Genomic DNA, 13,888 nt, shown 5'->3' with positions numbered 1-13,888 from the left:
GTCTGTGGGGCAGCCCTTCTCGGGGGCGGTGTGCAGTGTCTGTGGGGCGGTGTGCAGTGTCTGTGGGGCGGTGTGCAGTGTCTGTGGGGCAGCCCTTCTCGGGTGCGGTGTGCAGTGTCTGTGGGGCGGTGTGCAGTGTCTGTGGGGCAGCCCTTGTCGGGGGCGGTTTGCTTCCCCTGCCCACGATCAGATCCAAGGAGCGGGGCCAGCGGCTCCCTGCACTCCTCGTAGGTTGAGCAGCTGCTGGCAAAGGCCAACAGAGGGGCAGACGCCTGGGGTCCCGACCATGATCAGGAAGGGCAGCTCTGGGCCAAGGCTGCTCACAGGCCGGGAGGTGGGGAGCAGGGCGAGGTCAAGCACCAGAGGAGGGGTCTGGCAGGGGTGACAAGGAAGAGGAGGAGCAGAGACGTGGGGAGCCAGTGCATAGGAGCTTGCAGCCCCTCTCATCTGCTCGAGGGGCTTCCACCTGGGAAGAGCTGAGGCCCAAGGCCCACCGCTCTGTGGGAGCCCCACCTGGCCCTCGGCTGAGCCCATAGGTCAGGGCAAGACTGTGTCCCAGAGGCATGAGCTGCCCCCAACAGACCTGCTCTCCCTGCCACAGAGCCCCAGGAGCTGTCAGGGAGCTGGGCCCTTCCCCCGACCCTCACGTCTCCACCCGCCATGACCTAGCTCCCCAGAGACAACCCTGCTGGGAGCCTCCTGGCTGGGCCACCCCTAGCAGGCCAGCGCAGGGCACTGCCCCTTTCTCAATCCCACCCCACACACCAAGACCTACACCCAGGCGGGGGATGGAATGGGCAGCAGAACCGTGGGTGGCCTAGCCCACTACACTCACTTGAGATCCCTGAGCAGCCTGCGGCCACCTAGCCCCACCTCAGGGTCTGAGTCTCGGTGCATCTGCGAAGTGGGTCTTTACGAGTCCGCTCTCACACTGCTATGAAGAAATATTCGACTGGGTAATTTATAAAGAAAAGAGGTTTGATTGACTCACAGTTTCACCTGGCTGGGAGAGCCCCAGGAAACTTACAATCATGACGGAAGGCACCTCTTCACAGGGTGACAGGAGAAAGAATGAGCACAGAGCAAAAGGGGGAAAAGCCCTTATGAGACTGTCAGATCGCATGAGACTCATTCACTGTCATGAGAGCAGCGTGGGGGAGCCGCCCCCATGATCGAATCACCTCCCACGAGGTCCCTCTGCCAACCAACACATGGGGATTCCATTCAGATTACAACTCAAGACAAGATTTGGGTGGTGACACAGAGCCAGACCGCATCAGAGTCCATACTCGGGGTGGTGAGGGGTCCATGCCACACGCCGGGAGATCTCAGCCCTGCCGGGCACAGGCTTAACTGACGGTGTCATTGCCAAGTACTCACAGCCATCCTCAGAGCCACAGGCTGCCCATGGGCCCAAGGTCCCGCTGCCACACACAGACCACCCTTGACCTCACAGGTGCCCCCATCTCTGCTCACAAACCCTCTGGAGGTGTCAACACAGGGCCAGGTGCAGGGCCAGTCTGCTGGGGTCACCTGGAGCCAAAGAGAAGACCCCGGTCCTGGAGCCTGCTGGGGGGTCCCCACTACAGCCAAGCCGCCTGAGATGCCGCCGTCACAGACCAGCTGCTTGGAGAGCTGGGGCTTCTGGGCTTGCGTGGCATCCACGGCTCCCAATCCATGGCAGTACACGCAGACACACGCTCACCCGCACACACAAACACCCACACTAGCAGTACACGCAGACATGCTCACCCGCACGCACAAACACCCCCACACCAGCGGTACACGCAGACACACGCCACTCCGCGACGCATCTCCCACACCAGCCGTACACGCAGACACACGCCACCGCACGCATGAACACCCCCACACTAGTGGTACACGCAGACACACGCTCAAAGGCACGCACGAACACCCCCACACTAGCGGTACACGCAGACACACGCTCACCCGCACACACTCACATTAGCAGTACACGCAGACACACCCACACGCTCGAACACCCACACTAGCAGTACATGCAGACACACACCTGCACACACATGAACACCCACACTAGCAGTACACGCAGACACACACTCACCCACACACACGAACACCCACATTAGTACACGCAGACACACACTCACCCACACACACATGAACATCCACATTAGTACACCAGCAGTACACGCAGACACACACTCACCCACACACATGAACACCCACACTAGCCGTACACGCAGACACACGCTCACCTGCACACACGTACACCCACACTAGCAGTACACGCACACACTCACCTGCACACACGAACACCCACACTAGCGGTACATGGAGACACTCGCACACATGAACACCCACACTAGCGGTACACGCAGACACACACTCGCACACATGAACACCCACACTAGCGGTACATGCAGACACACACCCGCACGCACGAACACACTAGCAGTACACACAGACACACCCACACACAAGAACACCCACACTAGCAGTACACGCAGACACACACTCGCACACACGAACACCCACACTAGCAGTACACGCACACTCTCACCCACACTAGTGCAGGAGGCAACGCCTGCACACACCCTCACATGTATGGACATACGCGTGGACACATGCTCACAGAGACACCCTCACACCCACACATACACAGTAAGATATGCCTGCACACACCTTCACACGTGCGTGGACACACAGACACGCTGGCTCACCCCCTCACACATATACAGTAAGACACAAATACACCCTCACACTCATACATATACACCCCTGCACACACCCTCACACGCATGGACACACCCTCACATGCACAGACACGCTCACAGACACCCTCACACCTGCACGTATACAGTAAGACACGCCTGCACACACCCTCACATGCACACATGCTCACAGAGACACCCACACATATACAATAAGACACGCCTGCACACACCCTCACACGCATGGACACAGACACGCTGGCTCACACCCTCCCCCGCCCTCCCGCACACCCACGTTGGACGCGGCCTCGGGCTCCCCCTGGTGGTGAAGTGCCGCACACACCGGGCATTTTCTCTGGGGACCGATTGGCAAGGTCAGCCCCGGGCCCACACTCTGGATGATGACCGCCTGGGGGTGGGGCGGTCGATGCGGCTGTGACCCTCCTTGTTCTTGAGCTTCACTTGAGTCTGAGCTCCTAACTCCTCCGGGCTCCGGCCCATCACACACACACAGCCGTTGCAGGAATAAGGTTTCTCCCACAGACGCGCAATCACGATGCTGAGTTATGAATGGAGACGCCTAAGTTTATTTTCCCAAGCACCTTGTGAGTGGAGCTGCTGGGGCTCCGAGCTGGCCATGGTGTCTGGCTGAAGTGGAGAGTGCGCTGCTGTCTTCTACGCTAAGGGGACAACTATCCAGGTTAAGCGTCAGCCCACATCCCGATTTCAGTTCCTGGCCTGGCTCGGTGATGCGGGACGGAGCTGAACACACCATGAGGGGCTCACGGAACGCTCCTTTAGATCCTCGTACCTTTAACTTGGGGTAATCTATTGTGCACGATCAGTTCTTCCTGTTTCTTCTCTGTCTCTGTTTGAACAGGTGCAACCCCAGGAAGACGAGACCTCCTGACGCCAGGCTCTCGGAGGCAGCTGCCGCTCAGTTTCTTTAACGTCCTTAAATAAATCTCTTTCTAAAGGAACCCACCATGGTGGCCACAACAGGCAAAGCAGTGTCGCTCTCGACCTGCACAGCGACCACAGAAATAAACCAGGAACTTCCCACAGAGGCTCGCCCATCCCAGCCTGTGGCTCCTTGGTCCCCAGGACCTGAGCTGGGCTTAGAAAAGCATTAGGGACCCACGGCCCCAAGCAAGCTTCCTGCTTGACAAGGCAGAGGACGGAGAGGACTGGGATGTGCCCCTTGCTCCCACATAGGGGGTCCCTGCCCCATGCCGAGACCAAGGACCCCCCTCGCTCCTGCCCCGCCCTTCCCCAGGGCGGCTCTCAGCTGCTGGAAGACCCCAGCCCACCTTCCTGGCACCTTTGCTGCCATAAAGAGATGCCTTCCCTCCCTGGAAACTCTTGGTGACTGACTGGTAATGACAGTGCAGCCGTCTCTCTCCTTCCCTGTCTCCCCGGCCTTGCTTCCCGGACTGCTCTCCTCTGCCGCCCGCTGCCTGCCAAGCCCACCTCTCTCAGCCTGTCGGGGTCCAGGGAGGGGTCAGCCAAGGCAGGTCCCGGTTGCCCCCACCCTCCAGAAGCTATCCCAATACTGACCCATCGCAACACTCACCCACCCCAACACTGACCCACCCCAACACCCACCCACCCCAACACTGACCCACCCCAACACTGACCCACCCCAACAGCCACTCACCCCAACACCCACCCACCCCAACACCCACCTCACCAACACCCACCCACCCCAACACTGACCCACCCCAACACTGACCCACCCCAACAGCCACTCACCCCAACACCCACCCACCCCAACACCCACCTCACCAACACCCACCCACCCCAACACCCACCCATCGTCAACACAGACCTACCCCAGCACCCACCACCCCAACACCCACACACGCCAACACGGACCCACACCAACACGGACCCACGCCAACACCCACCCACCCCCACATGGACCCACGCCAACACCACCCCCCCCCCCCCCCCCCCCACCCCCACATGGCCCCATGCCAACACCACCCACCCCGACACCCACCCATCGCCAACACCCACCCACCCCAACACCCACCCATTACCAACACCCACCCATGCCAACAACAAGAAATGAGAGTTTCGAGGCCCATCCATGCTCTGTACACGCTCGGGTGCTGGTGGCCCTGGAAGAGGAGATTCAGTCTGTTTGCAACAAGCTGGAGTCACACTGGGTCCGGGGGCCTAAAGCCCTGGTGCTGGCTGGGTCCCGAACGCCCGGCACCTCCTGGAGACCCTCGCAGACCCAGGTCCCAGAGAAGTGCCCCGAAAGGCCACCAGGGGGCGCGCATCGCCTGTCCGCCCTCACCCCGCACCCCCCCAACCCATCCAGGAGGGTCCGGCGCGCCTGCCGGAACCCCACCCCCACCCCGCAACCCCCATCCCTCCCAACCCACCCAGCAGGGTCCGGGCCCGGGAAAGGGGCTCAGGTGGAGGACGCACAGGCCCTGAGCATGGCTGCTCAGACAGCGAGGGCGGACCAGGGTCTCCCTGGGTCTGGCCCTGCGGGGGTGGAAATAGGCCACTCAGTAGAAGCCCCTCAAGCCCGGTCCTCCACTCCCCAGGCAGCCTCCCTGACCCCCTGCACCTCCGCGAGGCCACCATCCAGGGACTGCCTGAGAGCCCAGGTGACAGAGGCAGGCCAGCTCCCAGAAAGCCAGGAAAGCCCTGCGGAGGTGCTGAGGCCACCGGCCCTGCGCTGGACCCCACCTGTGTCCACACACCCGGCGCCCTGTACGGAAATCGCCACTGCTGACCCATGGGACAGGGCCAGGTGGAGACACACGGGTCACCCAGCCCTCCCTACAAGAGGCAGTGGGTGGGAAGAGGAGGGGGCGCAAGGCTCAAAGGGCCAGACTCAGGAGCAGCCGGGAGATGCCAGCAGCCAGGGGCTGGGGCTATTTCTTTCTCCTCTGCGAACTGACCTGAGCTGTGGGCAGCCTCGCCCCCACCTGTGAGAAAACAGCCTGGGGAAGGTAAATGGCCTCTGGGAGCCTTTGGAGTGATCACCTTCCTGGGTGCCAGGTGAGTCCAGTGTGAGTCCAGGGACCGCCAGCTCCATAGGAGCTGCTGGGAGCCTGGGCCGGGGCTGGGAGGAGCAGGGAGGCCACAGGGGCCAGAGCCGAGGGAACCTCTGTCTGTACCCCTCCCTCCAGAAGCCTCCATCTGTCACCCACACGTGCTCAGCAAACATCCCTCTGCGGCAGGCGGTGAGGAAGGTGGACGAGGCCTTGGTGGGCTAGTTCGCTTGGGAAGATGGGAAGGAGCCTTCACCAGACAGACCAGGTGGGGTGAGGGGCCCTCGGGGCCAGGGCAGGCAAGGAGAGCTTCCTGCAGGAGGCAGCAGAAAGAGGCCATGGCTTCCCCGAGGCCTGGGCTCCCACCTACCCACAGCCTCCTGAGGACGGCCTGATCCAACAGGAGGGTGCCAACCTCAGCCATTCCTGGCACTATAGGGGGCTGAGGACATGCTCGCCCGCATCCATCTGTCTGCTCTGAGCGTCCATCAGGGACCCCACATGCCTCCTCCCGATAAAGCCCCCCGTCCACCCCACAGGACATTCAGAGTGGATTCGGCTTTCTGGAAGACTGTGTTGTTGAGCATTAATTATCGGACACTTGGAATAATGTGTTCCGGGAAGTTTCACAGCTATATTTAGTCTGGCGGTTTTTCAAGCCAACTGACATCTCCCCGAGCCTCAAAGGAGAAGAATTGAGTGCCAGGCCCCATCCTGGCGCTCGATCTGCACCCAAGGCCAGCGCCAGCGTCCCGGGGCAGGGCCCTCCTGCTAGAGACCTGGTGTGTCCTCAGTTTTCCTGTCTGTGATGCTCATGTCAACCTGTTCATTCCAACTGCAACCCACCAGCGCCCCCAACATCCTTGCACCCAGGAGGCCGGTATCTGAGGCTCTGCAGACTTCCCAGGGCCTCCGTCAGGGGTGCTATGTGTCCTGTCCCAGGGCCCAGGTCAAGGTCTGACCATTTTAAATCTCCATCTCAACAGCACTCACAGGAGACAGGAGCCCTCAGTAAACTCCTGTCGCAAAAGACCCCTGCCACCTTCTTGTATCTGCAGCCCGGCCCTAAAAATAGGCTTGGGATGGGGGTGGGGACTGTGTGAGGCAGGATTTCACCTTGAGAAGGCACAGTGGGGGAAGACAGGAGCAACCATTTCACGCACCTGGGGAGTGAGCTCGAGGCCTGGGCTCCCACACTTGCACTGACCCTGGCAAACTGACAACCTTAGGTTACCTGCCTTCCCTGAGCCTCAGTTTCCCCTCTTTGGGTCCCCAGCAGAGGTCTCGTGGCCTCACCAACTCTGCCCTGGTCTGATGGGGTTGAGGAGCTTTGGTTTCAGGATGTCCTGGGCTCAGATCCCAAACCCAACACTCTCCGCTGGGCAGGGAGGTGCCTGAGCAAGTGCCGTGGCCTGTCTGTGGCCTCCTAATTCTCATCTGTAAAATGGGTGGCAATAATAATACCGCCTCCGTGGTAGACAGAATAACAGCTCCCCAAGATGTCCACATCCTAATCCTAGGACCTTTCAGTATGTCACCTTAGGTGGCAAAAAGGACTTTGCAGAGATGGTTAAGGACTTTGAGATGGAGAGATGACCCCAAATTATCCAGGGGGGGGCCCTACGTGCGACCACGGGAGTCCTTATAAGAGACAGGCAGAGGGAGATTTGACACAGACAGAGGAAGAAAAGGCCCCATGGAAGACACAGGCAGGGGCTGGAGCGATGCAGCCTCAAGCCCAGGAATGGCCGGAGCCCCAGAGGCTGCAGGAGCAGGAAGACTCCTCTCCCAGGGCCTCCAGAGACAGCAGCTTTGACTTTAGCCCCTTAAGGTTCACTTAGAACTTCTGACCCCCAGAACTGTACCCTGAGGAACTGGTGTGGTTGAGGGCCCCAAGTTTGCAGTGATTTGTCATAGGGGCCTGGTGACTAACACTCCCGGGGCGTCTGGAGGGTTCCACACAGGACCTGCGCAGAGGCACTCGGTCCATGCATGGAGGTTCCTGCCTTCCACCTGCTGAGGCCACCCAGGGCGTCTCATCCACCCTCACCCTGCTGGGTCCAAGCAAGATGCCCCCACCCCCTCCCTGTCCTCTTCGCTGCACAGCGCTGCCGGGACCCTTCCAGAGCTGGGGGCCTCACCACCTACAGCAGCCTGCCCAGAAAGCAGAGCATGACGCCAGCACGGGGTCACCTGGGGTCAAGGTCATGGGCCCCCGAGGCCAGCCCTGCCTGGGAGGCTCCAGGGTCAGTCCTTGGGCTGAGCCTATGCCAGCCTCGCCCCCACGCACCCACGTGGCACAGGCGTTCCTGGCAGCCAGCTCTCCGGTCCCCAACCTTCTCTGGCAGGTTCTGTCTCCCCACCCTCCTGGCTTCGCTTCCAGAGCTCTGGACGCTTCTGATTTCCCTCCCAGGGTCCTGGCATGTGTGCCCAGGGCAGGGATCCCTATCTGATGCCACAGCCACGGGGCACCTGCTGTGTATGGACACAAGAAGGCATTGCCGGGGCCTTGGGGAGGTGGTCTCCAGGGCCCTGGGAGCTGGGTCTCCACTAGGGTTCCAGGGCAGGCAGAGAGACTGCCTGGAGGAGGTGCTGAGCGGGCCGGGCTCAGCTGCAGCAGGTGTGAGGGGGCTTCCCAGGACCCCCTTGGCAAGGGCGCAGGAAACCCCACCAAGAAGGGAACAGGAGGAGCAGCTCCAGGGATCCAGCGGGAGGCAGGGCTGGCTGGGCCTTCAGAAGCTTGGCTGTGCCTAGAGGAAGTGGGGGGCTCTGGGGTTTCCAGCGAGGCTGGCGAGAGCTGTCCCCCATCCCCCTCCGTAGGCCCCAGGGGCTGTGGGGTTTGGGAGTCACATCAGGCCCTGAGAGGCAGCCTCTCCCCAGGAGCCAGAGGCTCCACTGGGCCGGAGCCCCACGCCAGGCTCCCCACAACTGTCCTGCCCAAACAAGAGGGGCTCAGCACCCCCCAGTGTTGCACGGCCCCCATGCTCCAGGCCTCTCTTGCGGCTGCAGCCCCTAGAGGTCTCACGTCTCACCAATTCCTCTGCTGGGGGACTTTGAGGTGGGCCCCGGCTGGGCCTGCTGCACTGGGAGAAAAGAAGCCCCACCCGCAGCTGGCCTGGCCCCGGAAGCCCCCAGCCCTGGAATCCGCAGCTCCCTCCTCCCCGCCGCCTCCATCCCAACCTCAGGCGTGAGTGGCTACTGTGCAGCAGCTGGGCTTGGGCTATGCTGGAGGTGGGGCTGGAGCTCTGGGCCCTCATCACCCGTTCTCAGCACCCACATCACCTTCTGTGGGAGGCCTCCCTGATCACCCCTCGAATGTCAGCCCTGAGGCTCTGCTGTTTCTGCCGTGCCCTCCTCACCATCTGTCCTTGTTTCCGTGCTTATTCTTTTCCCCTCCCATAGGCCCGGGGACAGGGGCTTCCCTGCAGGTCTCTGCCCCGTCCGTCCGCAGCACCCAGCCCACCATGAGGTCCATGCCTGGAGGGGCTCCCCGTCACCACCACAACTGCGGACGCAACCTGCCAGCCCCACCACTGAAGCCCTGGGTCCCGGGGAGCTACAGGGAACCTCAGAAAGCTCAGGCCCCCACCTACAGCAGGAGAGGCTTGGGAGACGGACCGTCTTCTCCATCTGCAGAAATGATAGATAGACTCTAGGGCTGCAGGAGCCCCTGTGTCACGAGAGAAAGAAACTTGGCACTTTGGGGAAGAAAGAACAGAGAGGCTGGAGCAGTGAGGCCATTAGGGTGGAGGCCCGCCCCGCACAGTGGCCACTCTCCCTACAGGCCTCCAGGCCCCTGCTGCTGCTGTGCCTTTTCCAGGAAAACTCCTACTCAGCCTCTGAAGCCCAACACAGAAGCCCATTCCCCTTGGGCAGCTCCTCTAGATGCCCCCCTAGGTCACATTGGGAAAGAATCCCCAACCACACCAAAGGAGGTGCACAGTGGGCACCTGGCAGGGCCAGGGAGAGGCTCCCCTGGGAGCCTGGTGGGGGTGGGGTGGGTGGAGCTGGGAGAGAGGAGAGGGCGCTCTGGGGTGTGGGTGAGGGCTCAGGGGGGCTTCCTGCAAAAGAAGGGCCTGCAAAGAGAAAAGGGGGCATGAGGATGCCTGGCACAGATTAGAGGCTCAATGTTGGCTCCAGGTAGGCAGAGAGGGAGGAGAAAGGGAGGGAGACAGGAGCGTGAGTGCAGGCAGCGGGTCCCCAGGTCATGCCCTTCAGAAGAGCAGACTAGTGTGAGGGTGGGAGTCAGGGGCTCACAGCTGGAGCGGGGAGCAGGCACAGACAGGAGGTCACTTAGCAGCCGCAGGCCCTGAAACCCATCTGGAGGTCCCCCTCACACGTCTTCTCACTGGCTGGGCATCCCCTCCTCCAGAGCTCTCTGGGGCTACTGTCCTAGGCACTGCACCTGCACACAGGGGTTCCTCCCAGCCTCCCTCTGGGATGGGGGTTCACAATCGTGCAGCTCTCCAGACTACGGTGCTCCCCCACCTCAGGACTCAGTTTCCCCAGAGGTGATAAAAAGGTTGGAAGGGGCCAGTTTCTGTGATCGCCCTGTGTCCAGAGCTCCACGTAGCATGGGGAGGAACAGGCAGGGGCGCTGAGCACAGCAGGTGGGAGGGGGACAGGGCCAGTGTGAGGGTGAGGGGCAGTGTATTCATCAGCGTTCTCTAGAGGGACAGAACTCACAGGACAGATGTATATATAAGGGGAGTTTATGAAGGAGTATTAACTCACATGATCACAAGGTCCCATAATAGGCCGTCTGCAGGCTGAGGAGCAAGAAAAGCCAGTCCCAAAGCCGAAGAACTTAGAGTCCAGTGTTCAGGGTAGAAAGCATCCAGCACAGAGAAAGTTGCAGGCTGGGAGGCTAAGCCAGTCTAGCCTTTTCACGTTTTTCTGTCTGCTTTATATCCTAGCAGAGCTGGCAGCTGATTAGATGGTGCCCACCCAGATTGAGGGTGGGTCCGCCTTTCGCAGCCACTGACTCTAATGTGAATCTCCTTTGGCAACATCTCGCAGACACACCCAGGAGCCTCCTTCAGTCCAATCAAGTTGACGCTCAGTATTAACCACCACAGGAGGGGAAGGTCAGGGCAGGTGCCAGGGGCGGGACAAGGGGGCAGGGCGAGGGTGAGGGGCGGGGCAGGGCAAGGGCGAGGAGTAGGGGAGGGAGTGACAGGCGGGCAGGTTGCGCAAACATCACTGCCTCAGGGTCTCTATAGTTAGAGCCCCGCAGTCCAGGGTGACCCTTGAACTACAAGGACCCCAGGGCCAGCGGCCCTATTCCTGGCCCCTGCAGAGCCTGGGGACGGCATCGAGGGATCCCGCCAAGGCTCTGCACAGCAGGGCGGCTCCCATCCCTCCCGCCTGCTTAGTCCCTGGGAGACTCCGCTATCTGGTGGGGAGTGGGCCCCCCAGGGCCCTTCCCTTCTCTGGGAGAACATAGAGGCACCCCGTAAATCATGATCCTGCCCCACAGCATCACTCACCAATCCCCACACAGCCCAGTCGGGAAGGAGCTACTATGAATCCCACTTTACAGATGAGGAAACTGAGGCACGGAGCAGCTCAGCAGTTTGCCTGGTGTCAATAGGGAGGAAGCATCGTTTGAATCAGACACAGTGGCCCCAGGGCCCATGTTCTTGGATCTGTCCCCGCAGCCCCCAGGAGCACGGAGGGCCTTGGGCTGAGCAGAGGTGCCTGCTTCCTCCAGATCACAGCCTGACAAGCTGAGCATCCTGGCCCTGAGCTCTGCAGCCCACTCTGTAAAGCGGGGGACAGATGACCCGTGGACTGTGACACTGTTAGTTCTCCATCTACCCTTGCTCCCCCTCCCTGGGACTCAGTTTCCCCAGCAGTACCAAATGAGTTGGAATGGGTGGGTCTGGAATGGATGGATGGTCCCAGAGTAGCCCAGGCTGCCCCCCTGGGGAGGGAGATCTGCCCAGCGCAGGCTGCAGGGAGGGGAATGACGTTGGGGCAGGGACTCCAGGGAGCATGGCTGGGACACTGAGCCTGTCATCCTGACTTATGGCTGGATGAGCAGTGAGTCACTGCCTGTTATAGGCTGTGTCATGCACCACCTCCCTGGGGCGGCCCCTTGCCCTGCTGCCCCAACCCTCAGGACACCCAACTTTCAAGGCTAGCACCCCCACCTACCGTTGGGATGTTGCTAAAGGTTAGGGTAGTGTGTGCTGGGGGACGCCCTCTCCCTGGCCGTCAAGGGCCCAGGCTCAAAGTCCAGAGCTGCCTGCCTGCTGCACCAGGCTTCCGTCTCAGAAGTCCTCGGCTGGCAGGAGGGGCCCGGAGCCCACTGGCCATGCCGGGCCAAGCCCAGGCTCAGGTGCAGAAGGCCCAGGTGAAGCCCGAGGGCCGAGTCACTTCAGGACAGTGAGAGGTGCAGGGCACACTCAAGGTAATAAAGTGCCACAGGCACAGGTGCGTGCCTTCACCTCTCCAGTGGCCAAACATTTTAAACAGAAACATCAGGCGTGGAGGGGGAGGAACCAGGCCTGCCAGTGCACAGCTGAGATGTCCTTCATTTCTGGAAGGGATCTGTTAAATGACATGTCTGTAACTGTCCCCACAAGCCCCCTTCGGGGAACTTGGAAAGGCCACTCACTGCAGCTGTTTACATGGGCTGGGAAAACTGGACATACCTGCGTGTCCATCTCCAGGGACTGGCCAAAGCTCCTCACGCGTCCCATCGCAAAACATCCTGCAGCTGTCAAGGCAGGGAGGGCAGACGCCCAGCCTCCGGGGGCTTGTGGGGAAAGGGTGGTGTGTGGGAGAGGCAAAGGATCATTGCTTTTCTTTTAGAAACTGTATTTTCTAAATGGTTACTGTCAGCGTGCATTACTCTTTCAAAAAGAAAGTCCAAAAGGAAATCCTATGAAGGGCTTTGCTTTTGCAAAGAGAAAAAGGAATTAATTCTTCTTGCCTTAGCACCCACCATCTTCCAGATAAATCCGCAATTCCTTGGGCACCCCCGACCCCCAGGTGTCCTTCCCCATCTTCAGTAACCGCAGTTCCAACCACTCACTCATAGCAGTCACTCTCTATGGGCCTCAAGACCCTTCTTACTACCCCTAACCTGTTCCCTCTGTCCTGAAAACCGTTTCTTCTCATTTCACTCAGCAAACTCCTACTCATACCTCAAAGCCCTGCCCAAATGCCCTCTCCTCTTTAAGGCCAACAGACACACTTCCATGGTGGATAAGCTCCAGGCTGGGGCAGGCTGACCTGGGGGGCCCTCTAGGTTCTTCCTTATGGAGCCTGAATTCATTGGTCTTCAGCTATAAAACAGGGCATGATGGAGAGTGCTGTCTTCATGAGCTCTAAGTGGTTGACAAGGATGATGATAATGATGACAATGATGCCATCATTGTGAGGACCACAAGCCAGACCGGGGTGAGCTCTTCCCACCTCCCACCTCCCTGCGAGGCTGGGCTCATCACCCCACTTCTTGGATGAGCACTCTGGGCACATGGGGTGCTGACTTGCTCCAGACACCAAATGAAGGAAGGGCTGGAACTTGTACCAGGAGGGCCTCCTGCCGAGCCTGAGTCTATGTGCCCAGAAGCCTGTGTGGAGGACCCGGTCTCAAACTCATTTCCTACTGATTCCCAGGGCTTCCTGGTCAACCGGTCCGTGGCCACAGGGCCAGTGTAGCTCAGGGCCACAGCTGGGAGGTGGGCAGCAGAGGATGGCTCCCACTCACCCGTGCCCCAGGTGACAGGTTCCTGCCCAGAGGGGCCTCTTCAACCACCGGCACCCTTTGCCCTGTTGGAAGAGAAAGAGCAAGAGGAAGGGGGTATTCACGCCACCCCCTCTCCCTCCACCCCCAGCCCCAACAGCCTGCAGGGGCCAAGGCAGGGGTGGGGAGGGCAGACTGGGCAAAGCCCTGGTGTTCTCCAGCCAAGGCCAGGGGATTATGCGGCCAGATAAGGCCTCTGGCTGGAGCGGGGCGCTTATCAGACCTCGGGCAAAACCAACAAAGGAAAATACCGCAGCAGGGGTGGGTGAACGCCCCATCCACCCTCCCCAGTGCAGCCCTCTGTAGCCTTCTGTCCTCTCCTCGTCCCCGGGTGGGGACTAGCCCTGACTTCAAGGCTTATCTCCAGGGAAAATGTTCCCCTCCTTGAAGCAGGTGCAAATGCTGCCAGCTGCGCGACTTATCAG

The 13,888-nt window shown here is 60.4% G+C and overlaps 1 long non-coding RNA gene across 1 annotated transcript in view; it reads right to left on the bottom strand.

Annotated features, from left to right (window-relative positions):
• LOC103887883 overlaps positions 1-13,888 on the bottom strand; it is a 47,567-nt gene that overhangs the window by 26,806 nt on the left and 6,873 nt on the right. The gene's annotated exons all lie outside the window — the stretch shown is intronic.

Source organism: Papio anubis, chromosome 16, assembly GCF_008728515.1.
Source record: "Papio anubis isolate 15944 chromosome 16, Panubis1.0, whole genome shotgun sequence".
NCBI lineage: Eukaryota > Metazoa > Chordata > Mammalia > Primates > Cercopithecidae > Papio > Papio anubis.
The sequence above is the reverse complement of the archived record's forward strand: the minus strand, read 5'-3'. Positions and strand labels throughout refer to the sequence as shown.